This window comes from Phoenix dactylifera, chromosome 2 (assembly GCF_051530095.1).
Source record: "Phoenix dactylifera cultivar Ajwa chromosome 2, Ajwa_hap1_PhDact_Kaust_v1.1, whole genome shotgun sequence".
Classification (NCBI taxonomy): domain Eukaryota; kingdom Viridiplantae; phylum Streptophyta; class Magnoliopsida; order Arecales; family Arecaceae; genus Phoenix; species Phoenix dactylifera.
The window spans coordinates 40,648,484-40,663,602 of NC_143191.1; the positions used below are offsets into that span (position 1 = coordinate 40,648,484).

The 15,119-nt window shown below is 38.7% G+C and overlaps 2 long non-coding RNA genes across 4 annotated transcripts; both read right to left on the minus strand.

The window, feature by feature from the left end:
* Positions 1-111: 111 nt before the first annotated feature.
* Positions 112-4,934, minus strand: LOC103723555 (uncharacterized). The gene is made up of 3 exons (XR_015975594.2): positions 4,696-4,934; positions 3,792-4,602; positions 112-3,644 (listed from the first exon to the last, which is right to left on the minus strand). It is a non-coding gene; the product is annotated as an uncharacterized LOC103723555 (long non-coding RNA).
* Positions 4,935-7,643: 2,709 nt separating this feature from the next.
* Positions 7,644-13,608, minus strand: LOC148714812 (uncharacterized). Of its 3 annotated transcripts, XR_016399405.1 has the most exons (6): positions 13,491-13,608; positions 12,488-12,568; positions 12,227-12,413; positions 11,931-12,013; positions 8,337-8,528; positions 7,644-7,780 (listed from the first exon to the last, which is right to left on the minus strand). It is a non-coding gene; the product is annotated as an uncharacterized LOC148714812 (long non-coding RNA). The 3 variants fall into 3 exon arrangements; XR_016399406.1 differs by lacking the exon at positions 7,644-7,780 and having other exon boundaries at positions 8,258-8,528; positions 12,260-12,413; positions 13,491-13,607; XR_015975595.2 differs by lacking the exon at positions 7,644-7,780 and having other exon boundaries at positions 8,258-8,528; positions 13,491-13,606.
* Positions 13,609-15,119: the final 1,511 nt, after the last annotated feature.

Below are 15,119 nucleotides of genomic sequence, written 5' to 3' on the forward strand. Positions count from 1 at the left end.
GATTTAGCCATGGTCGCCAGGCAAGAAAACAAAGAATCAGTATCTAGTTTTAGTCCCTGAATGGACATGAGAAGAAGATATTGCGGTTACTCTCTCAGGCTCTTCTCATAGTCTTTGCTCTAATATCTACTCGAGGCTGTACCGTCATACAGCAAACTGAAGTCTTGTATCCCCAGGTTTGTTGCATTTGTTGTTCCTATACTTGTTGTTAGCTGCCTTATTTTATCAAACTGCTGAGTATAGCATGCCATATTATTTATCTTTTGATGTATTACATTAACACACATGGCAAAAGAGGAAAAAAGGATTTATTTTTTGGAGTCATCTTAAGTTGTTATGTTACAGCAACTTCGATGGGTACTCGGGTTCCTGTAGGCAAAAGGTTGCCAGTCTCAAGTAAAGGATTCATCTTAGAAGAAAGAAAAAAGAGAGAAGAAAGGAGAATATTTCAATGGGAAGTTATACCTCCCTCTTCTTTTCAAGTTCCAATCCATTATTGTGAATAAATATCTTATTCTTCTTTCTCCGTTAAAAAAAGTGCTACCTAATTTTTGATAGAAAATGAAAATGTTAAAGAAGTACCCCTAGAACTTATCCGGTGAGTTCTTTTTGGTCCCCATTCTGCTTACAGATATCCCCTATTACATTATTGCATATTAGCCATGTTAGGCTGCACTATTCACATGCTCCTTCAAGCCAAACTAGCCACTAATCCAGTGCATGCATGCATGCATGAACCAACTCCCAGGCAAATCCGCAGCATGATACCCATGTTTGGAATTTCTAGAAAGCCATGCACAGGAATCTGGGCGTGGTACATTCCCGCCTGTGAGAGAGGTGACACCATAGGCCTACAGCTGAAATGAATCTATTCCACGGACCCTCCGTTAAATTTCTTACAAGAATTTACTCGGTGAAAGCCTTCTCATTAGCAGAGCGAGGCTTTACGCCTTCCACAGTTTAAAAGGGCCTTCTGCCATGCTTAGCACAGGTAGGCCAGAGCCCTATCATGCAAAAAAGGAGGAAGAAGAAGAAGAGAGAGAGAACCGACGAAGAAGAGACTACCTTTCTTCCTCCAAGTTACCATTTGTCTATACAACTGAATAAATATGGACAAAATGAGTTTGCAGTTGGAATTTGAAATAATACTAAACGCACGTTATGAACATATAGAACAACATATTAATAAGAAAAGAATCAAAATTGATGATATTTAGACAATTTTTCAGATCAAAAAAGAATCTATACAATTTTCTTGAAAATGCCTGGCACTGGAAGAGCTTGGCACATGCTTGAGAATCTGATAATTTTCAAGAAGATTATAGCACTTCCCAGAGCTGAACTTCCAGGAAAAAATGGCTCGTTGGCATGAGAGAGAAGGTTTCCCCGTGGACCAAACAGTAAATAACAGCAAGTCTGGATTAGATGGTAAGTATGATAGAACAATGTTTTAAATCTCAGTGGGACAAGGAGTGTCCGAGCTATCCTATACCATTCCTATGAGACAAGACCGAGATAAGGACAGGACTCCAAAACCCATCCACACGGAGAAAGAAGAAGAAAGAGAAAATAAAGAAAGAAATGAAAGAACAAGAAACGAGAAAAAGATAGAAAGGGAGGAGGAGAAAAAGAAAGAAAAGAAAGGAGAAGAAAAACAAAAGAAGGAAGAAGGAAAGAAAAAAGAAGAAAAGGAAAAGAAAGAAATAAAGGAAGAAAGGGAGACAAAAGAAAGGAAGAAGGAAAGAAAGAAGAAGTGAAAGAAAGAAGATGAAAAAGAAAATAAAAAGCAGAAGAAAGAAGAAGAAAAGAAGGAAAAGAAACAAAAAAAGAAATAAAGATACAAAGGAAAGAGTAAGGGGAAAGAAATGGAGAGTATCTAACGGGACACTCAATCGGGATAGCCACCGAGAAGGGGCAAAATGCAAGGCATCCCATTTGGTAGAGAAACCAGGATACTGCCATCCCACGGAATTTGAAACCTTGTGACTGAGAATGACTTGATTGTTCCTTTTAGCCATGTAATTTAGGATGGTTTGTATCTAACCCAAGGAAAGGGATGGCTATAGAAGTTCTCAGTTCTTACAACATCACAATTGGAAGCTACTCTAATAGCTATGACAAAATAAAAATAAAAAAATAATAAAAATGTGCATCATCAAGGATTGGTTTAAAAGTTGTACCTCATGAGAGATTGGTTTCAAGTTCTCATTAACAAAGTTTTAAATTCCGTGGAATGGGGGTATTCTAGTTTTTCCCCGAAATAGAATACCCTATTGGTCTGCCCTATCCTAGTGACTATCTTGTGGAGCATCCTGACAGGTTACCTCGGTTTTTCTCCTTTTCTTCTTTTCTTTATTTCTTTCTTTCTTTCTTTGTTTGTTTTTCTTTTTTACTTCTTTTCTTGTTCTTTTTTTTCTTCTTCTCCTTCCTTTTTCTTTCCTTTCTCTTCTTCTTTCTTTCCCTTCTTCCTTTTTTCCTTCCTTTCTTTTTCTTCTCTCTTTCCTCCTTTCTTTCTTTCCTTTTTCTTCTTTCTTTCCTTTCTTCTTTCCTTCCCTTCTTTCCTTTTTCCTTCCTTTCTTTCTTTTCTTTTTCTTCTTTCCTTCCGTTCATTTTTCCTTTTCTTCTTCTTTCCTTCCTTTATTTCCTCTTTCTTCTTCTTTTCCTACATGAATGGGTTTCAAAATCCCATCTCCATCCTGGTCCCATGTTCTCATGGGAATGGGATGAGATGGCTAAGACACCTCCTACCAACTAGGATATAAAAAATTGCTCATTAACATACCCAACATCAGGAGTTATCAAATGTCTCCTCTTGCCTGCAAAATAGGCCACATCAAATAAGCACAGAGCACAAAGGAGAAATCATCTGGTACTACTGCACAAGGCTGATTAGGATCTGAGTAGTAGCAGCCCTAACCAAGTAAGAGAAAAAATTAATAGCAGGTCCCTAAATTGAACACGAGAAAAGCGGTAAATTTTGAGTTCTGCTAAATCAAATCATATGTACTTTTACTTTTCTCTTTCTTCATACATGAAATATGAAATAATCATGATATTAGAGCAATAGTTTTCCCAAATAAATCAAGGATGGAATCTTTTGCTAAGAAGTCCTGAATCTGAAATTATCTTTCCAGATTTAGGGGATTCCACCAGAGGACTGACCAGATCATATTTAATGGATCAGCAAATCCATTTTTCCCATGTTATATTTCATCAGCATCAGAAGTGCCATGTCTTTACTCCCTCCCTCCCTCCTAACATGCTGTATATATATTGCTATATATCGAAAGAATGGCATTTTTTCAAGACACAGACTAGGTTCTTGATGTGGAACAAGATCAATGCATGCAAACTAATTCTTTTTTTTTTTATATAATTAGATTTCAGCAACCCAATTCATAAACTATTAGCCAACTCAAATCTGGACGACACAAGAAATGTGGACTAGTAGTCAAGCCAAAGTGATGCTGGCTCATTGGTGTCCCCACCAGTTCTGCTTAACTCTGATTACCACTCACACAAATTTTCTAAGCATTTTTTAAGAAGACAACCAAAAAGGAGCAAATCTGACCATTAAAATCTTCAAGATCAAGAATCTACCTCCAACCATCATGCCACTGAAGCATCTTTCAAGCCCTTATGATCTGTCAAACAAGGTGGACCAAATCAATATTTTAGAGAAGCAGAAAGAATCTAGATTGAAAAGCATGTAGCAAGAAACAAGCTACAACAAATACAGTGTTTGCTCAACTGAAAAACAACCAGTGCAAAAGCAAGAAAAGGCCACTAACCTCTTTTTTTCATCCAGAGGGGAAGAACCAAGGCCTGCTTTCGCTGTCAAATTGGTGCACTGTGCTATATTTGAATTCACATAGAGCATAGGATCAAATAAATGTTACTGATTTGCAAACTGATATTATAAGCAGTGAATACAATTATAATTCTATTAGGTTTCTTTCCCTCCTCTGGTGTTCATAATCCCACAATCAAAACTCCTATGTCTTTGAAGGTGTTTTTGTGTGTGCACGCATGGATGCGTGTTTTTTTATTATTTTTTTCTTTGGTTGCAGGGGGTGGAAGGGGGGAGGCGGGTGGAGTGGCTGGCCGGGTGGGGACTGCACTAGAAAAATACAACAAAAAAGGGAGATTTTTGAAAATCTTGGGTCTAAGGGATTGACTAGCCTCTCTGATCTCCTGCTCCCTTCCGCCACCATGTTCTCCTCACCAGACTCCCACCAACCAGCCCTTCATTTGTACCATTCATTCAACATAACAAATAGCAAATGCCATCAACATAAAAGCATCAACTTCAATTTTGGGATCTATGCATGTATCATAACACTATTATGAGAATGTTGATGCAGATAGATAGATCTAATAAATCTGCTTTATAGAACAATTAATTTTTACCTCTGCACATAGTTAATTTCGACCAAATCACCTTCATGTGCTTCCAGGAAATCAGAAAAGAAACATTAAAAGCTAAGGGACTAAAAGTTTCAAAACCGTAGTCTTCGGGAGGGAAATTCCCGTTAGAGAAACACGAGATGAAACCTTTCCGATTATTCCATCATATGGACTGGAACCAAAAAAGTTATCTTGCTGCAAATTATAAAGATGCTACAGGTTAATACTACTACAAAGGGAAGAACGAGGGAGTAGAAAGAAGAAGAATAGGGAATTGTAGGTGATTACGTTGGAGACAGAGAGTTGCGACGGCCGATCGGAGTCGGGATTCGAAGGACCGAAGCCTCCATTCCAGCGGCGGTGATCAGGGAGGGAAAAAGATAGGAGGACGAGACAAAGAGGAAAGCCAGGGCTACAAAGGGAGACGCGGAAAGACACAGCGCATTAAAAGAGCTTTTTTTCGGGTGTCCATGGGCGCCTGGTTTTGCCACCAAGCAGCCCACAATTTTCGGTTAACGATTCGTACAATCATGGCTCCTTTACTGTGGTTTATACTTTATATATATATTCGTGTGCACAAGAAATAAATAAATAAATATTTTTTAAAAAATTAAATTTGTGTGAATATTTTTTTTTGGTTTTTTTTTATGGATACCCTCCTAAATATCGAGTTTTGCATGAATACCTTTTCAAAATTGGTATTTGCATGTATACCCTCGTAAAATACTTGTTTTGCCATTCTATTTTTTTTTTTTTTTTCATATGTACCCATGCTACCTAACAACGCTAAAAAATTAACGATTTTAAATTAAAATGACTAAAATATCCTTAATAGGTAATGTTGCTGGAAATTGGACCCGGGGGCGGCCGCGAACCGAGGAGGAGGAGCTCCGGCGAACACTGGCGGGCGGCGATCTGTCGGCGAGCGGCGTCCTCCGTGGGGGGCCTGCAAAAAGCCGGTAGCCGGGGTTTCCGGCGCCGGCCCTCCGATGCTTAAGTCAGAGGGGGGCTTAATTTTGGAGAAGGAGAGGGACTGTATTTCCAAGTCCGAAGCCTCATTTTGGGAGGAAGAAGCCTTCCTTTTTATAGGGAGAGTGGCAGGGTTACCTGTGATGTGACTGGGCGAATTAATGGGTTACCGTCACGATTGGACGTGGGCGTGTGAAGTAATGAGTTGCCGTGGATGGCCCGTTCCCATCATGGGAGGAGATGGCGCGTAGCCAGAGCTTGCTTGTGGCGCGCAGTGCAGTACATTCTTGGGAATGGTGAGGCGTTGACAGTCGTAGCAGGGTATGGTTCCTGATTAATATGTCGTGGCATGGCCGGCAAGCAAAGCATGGTGTGGTAAGGCTGCTGCAGGGCATGGCCGCAGCATGTGGACGAGGTCGGCCTTTTGAGGTCAGCTCGGCCTTCTATGATTATCCTTCTGTGCTCGGCAGCCTTCTAGATGAGCTCGGCAGCTTCTGTGCTCGGCCTTCTGGGCCTTAGCCTTCTGAGCTCGGCAGCCTGGATGAGCTCGGCAGCCTTCTGAGCTCGGCTCGGCTTATGAGCTCGGCCTTCTGAGCTCGGCAGCCTTCTGTGCTCGGCCTTCTAAGCTCGGCCTTCTGGTCTCGGCCTACTGTGCTTGGCCTTCTGTGCTCGGCCTTCTGAGCTCGGCAGCCTTCTGAGCTCGGCAGCTTTCTAGTCTCAGCCTGCTGAGCTCGCCCTTCTGAGCTCGGCAGTCTTCTGGTCTCGGCAGCCTTCTGTACTCGGCAGCCTTCTGGTTTCGGCCTTCTGAGCTCGGCAGTATGGATGAGCTCAGCAGCCTTCTGAGCTCGGCTTGCATGAGCTCGGCTCGGCCTTCTGAGCTCGGCTCGGCCTGCATGAGCTCAGTCTTCTGAGCTCGGCAACATGGATGAGCTCGGCAGCCTTCTGAGCTCGGCTTGCATGAGCTCGGCTCGGCCTTCTATGATTAGCCTTCTGTGCTCGACAGCCTGGATGAGCTCGGCAGCTTCTGTGCTCGGCCTTCTGGCCTTAGTCTTCTGAGCTCGGCAGCCTGGATGAGCTCGGCCTGGATGAGCTCGGCAGCTTCTGTGCTCGGCCTTCTGGCCTTAGTCTTCTGAGCTCGACTCGACTCTCTGAGATCGGCCTGCATGATGAGCTCGGCTCAGTCTTCTGAGCTCGGCAGCCTAGATGAGCTCGGCCTGGATGAGCTCGGCAGCTTCTGTGCTCGGTCTTCTGGCCTTAGTCTTCTGAGCTCGGCCTGCATGATGAGCTCGGCTCAGTCTTCTGAGCTCGGCTCGACTCTCTGAGCTCGGCCTGCATGATGAGCTCGGCTCAGTCTTCTGAGCTCGGCTCGACTCTCTGAGCTCGGCCTGCATGATGAGCTCGGCTCGGCCTTCGGAGCTCGGCCTGCATGATGAGCTCGGCTCGGCTCAGTCTTCTGAGCTCGGCTCGGCTCTCTGAGCTCGGCCTGCATGATGAGCTCGGCCTGCATGATGAGCTCAGGCTTGTTGTCAGATTTGGGTGCTTTAATTGTATGTGTGGGGTGGTCTATTTTTTCCCCCAACAGGTAAACATGCAAATAGATCTAGATCACGATTCCGAGAGTAGAAAAAGAAAACTGGGATAATAATGTAATTTTAAAATTTTATTTTATTTTTAATTAATATAAATATAATTTTTCTTAATACCGTTAGAGCAACTGTTATATTACGGGCATTTGTACAATAACAGAGTTTTACAAGGATATATATGCAAATATCAATTTTGAAAGGATATTTATACTAAATTCGATATTTAGAAGGATATGCATGCAAAAAATTCTACTTTTTTTCAAATTTTTATTTATTTCTGTATTCTTATAAAATACTATTTTAAAATTTTTTTCAGTAGATATGCACCGTATTCTGTAAACAGATGTGATTGCTCGTGACAAGAAGCTTCCAACATCGCATTGGTCTATTGATGTAGAAAGCAATGTATCTAGTAACGGCAGGGCGATGGGATGACATGGTGACTTTTGTTCACGTAGATAAGCCATGTTAATGCCAATGTTTCAGCATGACAAGGAAACTTTTTTTTTTTTCCAATGTGTATAGCGATGTTTCAGCAGCTTCCTAACATCAATAAACATATAGATATTGAGGGCATAATCTTCTCTACCATGATAGAGCGCATTGTGGTCGAACAAAGAAACTGGACGCCAAAATTGATCCTTGAAACCAACACCAGCGTCATATAACGTTCTCCTGAGAAAAAATTTGCATCAAACACACTATTAAAATCCAATAATTTTATACAAATCAAGAGCTCATATATCGTTGACTTGAGAGTGAAACACAAAGCTCGGGAATGCAGTCGTGATGTCCCTGTTCATGAGGTGCATGACATTCTGCATAATAGAAAAAATCATATGAATGGATGATGCTCAATCAAGATTATATGCATGTTATTATAAAGTAGTCTAAATGGTACATGAGTAGCTAATTACGTATGTTCTCTAGAAGCTGAAACGATCATTGTCTAAGGTGGGGTCCGATTCCTGGCAATAAAAAATATAAAGTTTGAGCCACCCCGTCCCCTTGGCAGGCTTTCATCGCATTGCAGGAGGCAAAGAGCAAAAAGCATGTGGATGCTAACCTGTCATGTTGGTAAAGTCATTGGAGGATGGCACCCAATGACTCTGAATCCCACCTAACCTTTTCTTTTTCAAGAAAAAGGGATCAAAGAGCACGAAAGGGGCCCCTCGGAGTCCTGCATACACGGGCTGGGCTCCAGGGCTCTCCCATTATATTACAGTAGAGATGTGTGATAGTATTAATTTTTTTGCTCTAGATGTTTCTAAGCTAAAAGATCAAGCATATCATAGTAAAGTCAATCTTCATATTTATATTTATAAAAAAGGGATCCATAAAGACGCCAGGTCAAATAAACAACAAAACATGTACCGAATAGCAAAAACAGAAAGGGAGATCAGGAGATCAAACAATGCATTCTCTGAAACTATTAAAAAAGGGTCGTATTCTTCAGCAGAGAGGGATGTCGCAAGACAAGACAGGCGCCACTCTTCCTTGTCAATCTTCCCGTCTTGCTTTGAATCAGCTTCCTCAAATGTCTGGGACTGATGGAAACACAGATTGCTGAAAAAAAAAGGTAGATGGTAATCTTTAGACAACATCCATCAGGAAACTACCGTATAACTTGCAGCCATCCCGGCATCCAGCAGTAACATATATAGACTGTCAAAGGCTATAGAGAACACAAAAAGTGTATCATCACATCAAGCATCATGGGGCATTCAGAGACTGTTCGGTTACTAAATATTCACTGGCTTACATGTTTTTGACACAATGGATACAGCCCATAGTAAAGGCCGCCTCAGCCCACTTACCACACACCTTCACCTCAAGATCCTTTGGCAATACAACTCACCTCTTCCAAATTTAAAGTATAGCCTTTCAAAATGAAAGCCAGCAAAACTTAACTTTGCCCAGCAATTTTCACTAGTGTCCAACTAGTGCAGATGAAAATTGTTCGAATGTCAAGAACCTTTCCCAGCCTAGTCCCAAATTTCGAGAGATACTAGCATGAATAAGAACAAGATAAGACATTCCAAATGCCTGAAGGAATGAGGCTTGAACAATGACATGCCTCAGATCACAGTCCAACCAGACAATCCAAAAGCATCTGGTCATCAAGAAAAACATCGAAGATTATGTAGTAGTTAAAGTCTCCTCAAGGACATTGACGTACAATGAAACTCACATCCACTACAAGCTCTAAATTTATTATCTAACCCAGGTATGAATATTGAGCCAACACGAGCCCGTTCATTTTTATGATTTCCAAACAACTGGTATGATAACCGGCCCAAATTAGGCCCATATTGGATTGAAGTCGGCAAGCCCAACCTACTTCAACCTAACAATACAAAAAAAAAAAAAAAAAAAAAAAAATGGAGGGAGATCGGCATAGAGGATCACAATCCCCTATCCGAGCATCTGTTGTTGGGGGATTAGGATGAACCTGCAAGCTTCTCGGGGCCAGTACCAACGGCCGACGGCTATTGGGGGCCACTTTAACCGATGAATGGCCGGTTAGATCCGCCGATAAGCTAAGCTTATCTTCTTCTCCCAAAACTCTCTATAAATACCCCGATTTTTCTCCACTCGTTCCACCATGAAGCTCTCTCCTCCCTCCTCCTCCGATGCCGGCGTGCCACCCCGTCCAAGCACCACTGCCTAAAGCTCCTTCTCTTTAGTTTTTTCATATTCCTGTTTCTCCGTTCCGAGACCAATTTTCCATTTTCCTTTTTCGTTATGCTAGTTAACATGTCATAATATAGGCACCTTAGTTCTGCAAGTAAATATAGAAACTTTTTTGTTAATTTGCTTTGAGTTTTTTTGCATATATACCCTTCTAAATATATAAAATTGCATGAATACCCTCATAAAATTACAATTTACATATATATATATATATATATATATATATATATATCCTTCTTTTTTTTTTATTTTTTGCATATGAACTCGTACCATCTAACATTGTTAAAAAATAAACGGCTTAAAACTAATATGACTGAAATACCCTTATGGATAGATATGCAAAAAAAAGTTATAAGGGTATATATATAAATAGCAACTTTACGAAAGTATTCATGTAATTTTTCATATTTAGAAGGGTATACATTCAAAAAATCCGTTAAAAAAAGATCAAAAGTCGACGGAAAATTTCTAAGTTTTTATGATTCAGCTGGATAGACAAATCAAAAAAGATTAGGCCACATTGTCCATTTCTTTTTTAACATCTTGACTCGGTCAAGTCGGAATATTAGGTGATCATTTTGGTAATGCTATTCTCCATTTAATTTTGATGTAATTATCATTATTAAATTTATGACATCTAGATATTCTTCATTATTTTTAAATGATTAAATCATAACAAATTTAAATTAATTATAGATGCTTAGATTAGTAAAATATGTTTTTAGTGATTTGTGAATGTTGACTTGTTGTTTGTTTTTGAAGCGAGAATTTCATACAAGCAACATGATTTATTCTATAAGAGTTTATATTAACATGAGATTATGTGACATGATAATATTAATCTTTTTTTGCCGTCTTTTTTTTATTACGAACAACTGAATTATTTTTACTAAGTTTTGATAATTTTTTATTGAATTTTTTAAGTGTATTCCCTCCTAACTATGCATAATTATACGAATATCCTTGCAAAGTTGCTATTTGCATGTGTATCCTTACAAAGTTTTCTTTTTGCGCCTCTACTTGTAAGGATATTTCAGTCATTTCAAATTTAAATCGTTTATTTTTTAATGGCGTTAGATGGTATGAGTACATATATAAAATAGAAAAAAAAGGATATACATGCAAAATAAGTATTTTATGAGGGTATACATGCAACTAGCAATTTTATGAGGGTATTCATACAAATTTGTATATTTTGGAGGATATACATGTAAAAAACCCATTTGCCCTTTTCCTTTTGTCCGTTCTATTTCTAATTTTCTATTTCATATATCTGTGAATTTTAATTGTTTTTCATTACTTTGATATGTGCCATACTGTTTGCACAATCTCTAGCCTTCTGCTAAAGTGCTTTGCAGACTCATGGCCACCACATACCCTAGATGATAGATACCCTGTAGAAACTAACCATAGCCATCTGCACAAGGATTCTACCTTGTGACACTAACAAGAGAACACCATGCATGAACAGATGCTAGAGAGACACATGATGCCATTGCCATATCCAGAGGCCACAACCTATAATTTAGCAATTTAATTGATGAAGATTGAATTACAGAGGAATCTCTAAAATGTTCTGGTTGATCAATATCTATCATAAGCTTCATATTCTCTTGACAGTATATTTTCTTTCTTTTTTCTTCTTTTTAAGGGAGAGAGAGGAAATAGGCCTGAGCCCAAATATTTTCTCGCCAGTATAATAAAAAAGAATTAAAAGACAGCTCTGCTAACCTAGTTTTATCCCAATGGTCTATAAGTCTGTAAATAAACATATTAGTCAACTCGAGACTTTAACAGATAAAAGAATAACTAAGTTTTAGTCCACTTCTTTGTAGGAATGAATACATATAATAATGGTTCCAGAGAAGGTTAATTTCCATAAGAGAGATACCCGATCAGCAAATAAGCTCTCCTTCTTGTTCGTCTTGAATAAAGCCAATTGGAATTCCTCCTCCAGGATGATATGTAAAATAACAGCTCAACTAAGAACCCAAACAAAAAATATACATATCTCAATCAGGCCCCAACTTTAAATGTCTCAAGTTTCAATCACTGGCATGGCAGAAGATTCGGAGACCATACAGAACAATGGTGCAAAAATATTTCGAATAATTTAATATTTATATAATCACATCTATAACTTAGACCATTAGCAGAGGAACCGTAAGCTTTCACTCCAGATAACATTAAGTGTTAAATCTTTGAACTACCAATTCCAAAAAGATGGATATATAAACATTTTTTGATCTTTGCGCATCAAATGTAGTATTTTACCTTGTTGATCAACCCATCATCAATCACAGCACTACTGATCATTTTAAAGAGCTCGTATAATGCTTCTATTTCACTTGCACTAACTGCAAACAAAGTAAGCAAGTTGAGTTTATTTCATCTGGAATTGCTCAATAAAAAATTGTGTGTGTGTATGTGTGTGTGTGTGTGTGTGTGTGTTCAGAAAAGACAGTTGAAGAAGGATCAAACAGCAAATTTCCTGCAGGGAAAGCATTATTCACATCCAGTAAAAACAATGTCAGGCTAAGCAAGCATACATCCTCCACTGTGGTAAATACCATGAGCAAACTTGAAGGTAATAGTTGACATGCACTCTGTTTCCCTGGCTAAACGTTCAGGATCCTCAAGGCCTTTGACTGCTTGTACAAGTCAATAGCACAGCACCTTAACAGTAAAGCAAATAAATCCTTGAATGCCTCTAGGCACAGCAACATGATATTCCTCGCTTAACAACACAATTCATACCTGCATTTCAAAAAATAAGTTAAAACACCCAAACAAATTGGAATTCTGAGCTACTACAGCCTTGTTGAGGCAACCTTTGAATCATTTTTGTCTTCTTCCAACTCAAGCCCAAATGCAAAGTAACATGGAAATTAAAGAGCAGCCCAGAACTCTATCTGAAACTAACAAACAAACAAAAAATCAATAATTGGCTGAGCTAATTGAAAGAATCAACAATCAGATGCTACACAAAATTGCATAACATGTAACATATACAACATCCGGAATGCATGGAAAATTAATATCAACCTAATTGCTGTTAAGTTTTGGAGAAAGAAGGATTCATAGACCAAAGTAGATGAATTAAATGACAGACTTGTGACCATTCACATCTATATTGTATACTGATGCAAAGAAATTTAGATATAGATAACTGTACGGTATATCTAAAGGGAAGTTGTGATCATAATTCTAGTGAATTATAACAGCAAAACCCATTTTTTTCTGACAAGTTAAGTTTCAACAATCAATCTTCCTCTCAGAATTCAAACACTGGATCTACTAATATTATACATAACTACACGTACCCAGTGCACTTTCCAGGTCAAGACTCCTTTGTCACAAATTAATCAAGAAAACATTCTCATGAACGACCATCCACAAACCTACCCGTTGGATAGCCTCCTCAATTTCCTTCACAAGATTGTTAGAAGTTATTTACAACCTCTTTCTTCACAAATTCATCAATCTATAAGCTTTAGAGATCAAATAAAATATGGGGATTCTACGACAATATTCAATCAAACCCTAGACGACACTAAGATAAAAAAAACGTGGGAATTAAATACAGTTCACGACATTTTCCCAGCAAATAAAAATCAAGAATGTCATGAGACAACTGCCCAAAATTTCAAAATTTCATCGTTCGATCGAAATCGATCAAGAAACGTAAAAACAACCCGCAAGCATTCAAATCCAATATAAATATACTACTCCACTCGACTCCAATCTCCCCGGCGGAAGAGAGGAACCACTGCTCAATCGGACAAACCAGGGCTCGAGAGAATCCAAGAAGAGGGTGGGGGAGAGAGAGATTACCATTTAGAGGGAAAGATCCTTGGGAGAAAGGGGAAGCCAAGATTCTCCATGTACGAGGGAATAAATAGAAATATTAAAACCGGGCCATCCTTGGACCAACAAAGCTCCAGCGTAGCAAAGCCTGGCCCATGTATTAGTTATGAAACCTGAAAACCCAAATAGAAGAGTTCTATCGTGTCTTATGGACCAAAATATTTGAGCTCGAAACTTGACTCGAAATCCATCAAGCGTCAATTTTCAATCTCAAACTCAAATTTGATCAAAAAATAATTAACAATAATACTCGAGATCGGCTCGATAAATATCAATGGAGCCATACTCGAGCTTGAGTTCAAGCTCGAATTCAAGCCTTAGTCATAATTAAAAAATAGTTAAAATAAAATATAACATCATATTATACTTTAAATTATTAAATTAATAATATATTATAAATAAAATATAATATTATTAAAAATATATGTAGTTGACTAGGCTTGCAAGTCTTCGAGCCAAGTATTTGGCTATTCAAGCTCGGTAACAATCGAGTCGAATCGAGCTCAAGCAGCTCGCGAGCAACTTGGCTCCTTTGTACCCCTATTTATGGCCATTAAGATGTATATAGATGAGTTTTGATTGGGTATAAACGGTTTTATTGTCATTTTCGGATCGTGGTAAGTTTGAATGGTGTTCATGTCCAATATCTTAGCTCTTGGTGCTTGACTTCAACAAAAATATCTTAGGATAAGGTGCTTGGAAACGTTAGGTTTGGGATGCAAGTGTTTTTCCGGTTTGTATATTTAGTAGATATGTAGATGAGTTGTGCAAATAGCATTCATGTTTGTGAATTTCCAAGCATGACTGCCTGATTTGTATATTTGTGTTTGTGTTCCAAGTTTCTTTTGTAGTTTTGTGATTTGTGATAATTATTATTGTTAGATATTTTAAATAAAATGATATGTTTATTTATTTATTTATTTGTTCCATAGTGGCCCACATATTGGAAGATAAGGGTAGCTATTTGACTTGTTCAAACTAAAGGTTGTGAAATAGTTATCAGCATACATATAGGAGTTAGTTTTCTTGATGGGATGAAACTAACTTGTACAACATGCATACAAGGGGTCCCTGGTCTTGCCAGATAGTGTCTGCCATTCCCATCTATAGACACTAAAAGGAAGAAGGCGTAGACCAGAAGAATTCCTTGTTCCCTACAATCTCCATTCTCAAAGTCTTCATCTCCCTAAACCTTCAGACAAACGACATCAAATCTGATCACATGGCTGGAGGTAATTCTATTTTCGCTGTGTTTAATTCATCTGATATATCATGAGGTTTTTAGTTTCTTATTGATATACCATATAGTTTTATCACATTTGGTATCAGAGCCATGCTTCCATGCCTGTGTTCGATTTAATTTTTGATGGGTTTGAGGGATGAGTTTTTGAGATCTTCTTCATGAAATGAAATAGGTATTTCAGAATAGAGTGCACAGTCACATAGTTGTGTTTTGTTTCTCCTTGAAACTTTTGATATGAGAGACACCATTTTGAAACAGAGTTTTGGTATATACTATAGACATTCAATAGGCTCCATCAGAGGTCAAACTACCATAAGCATTTATATGACCCTTGTTATCGGAAATCAAGATGA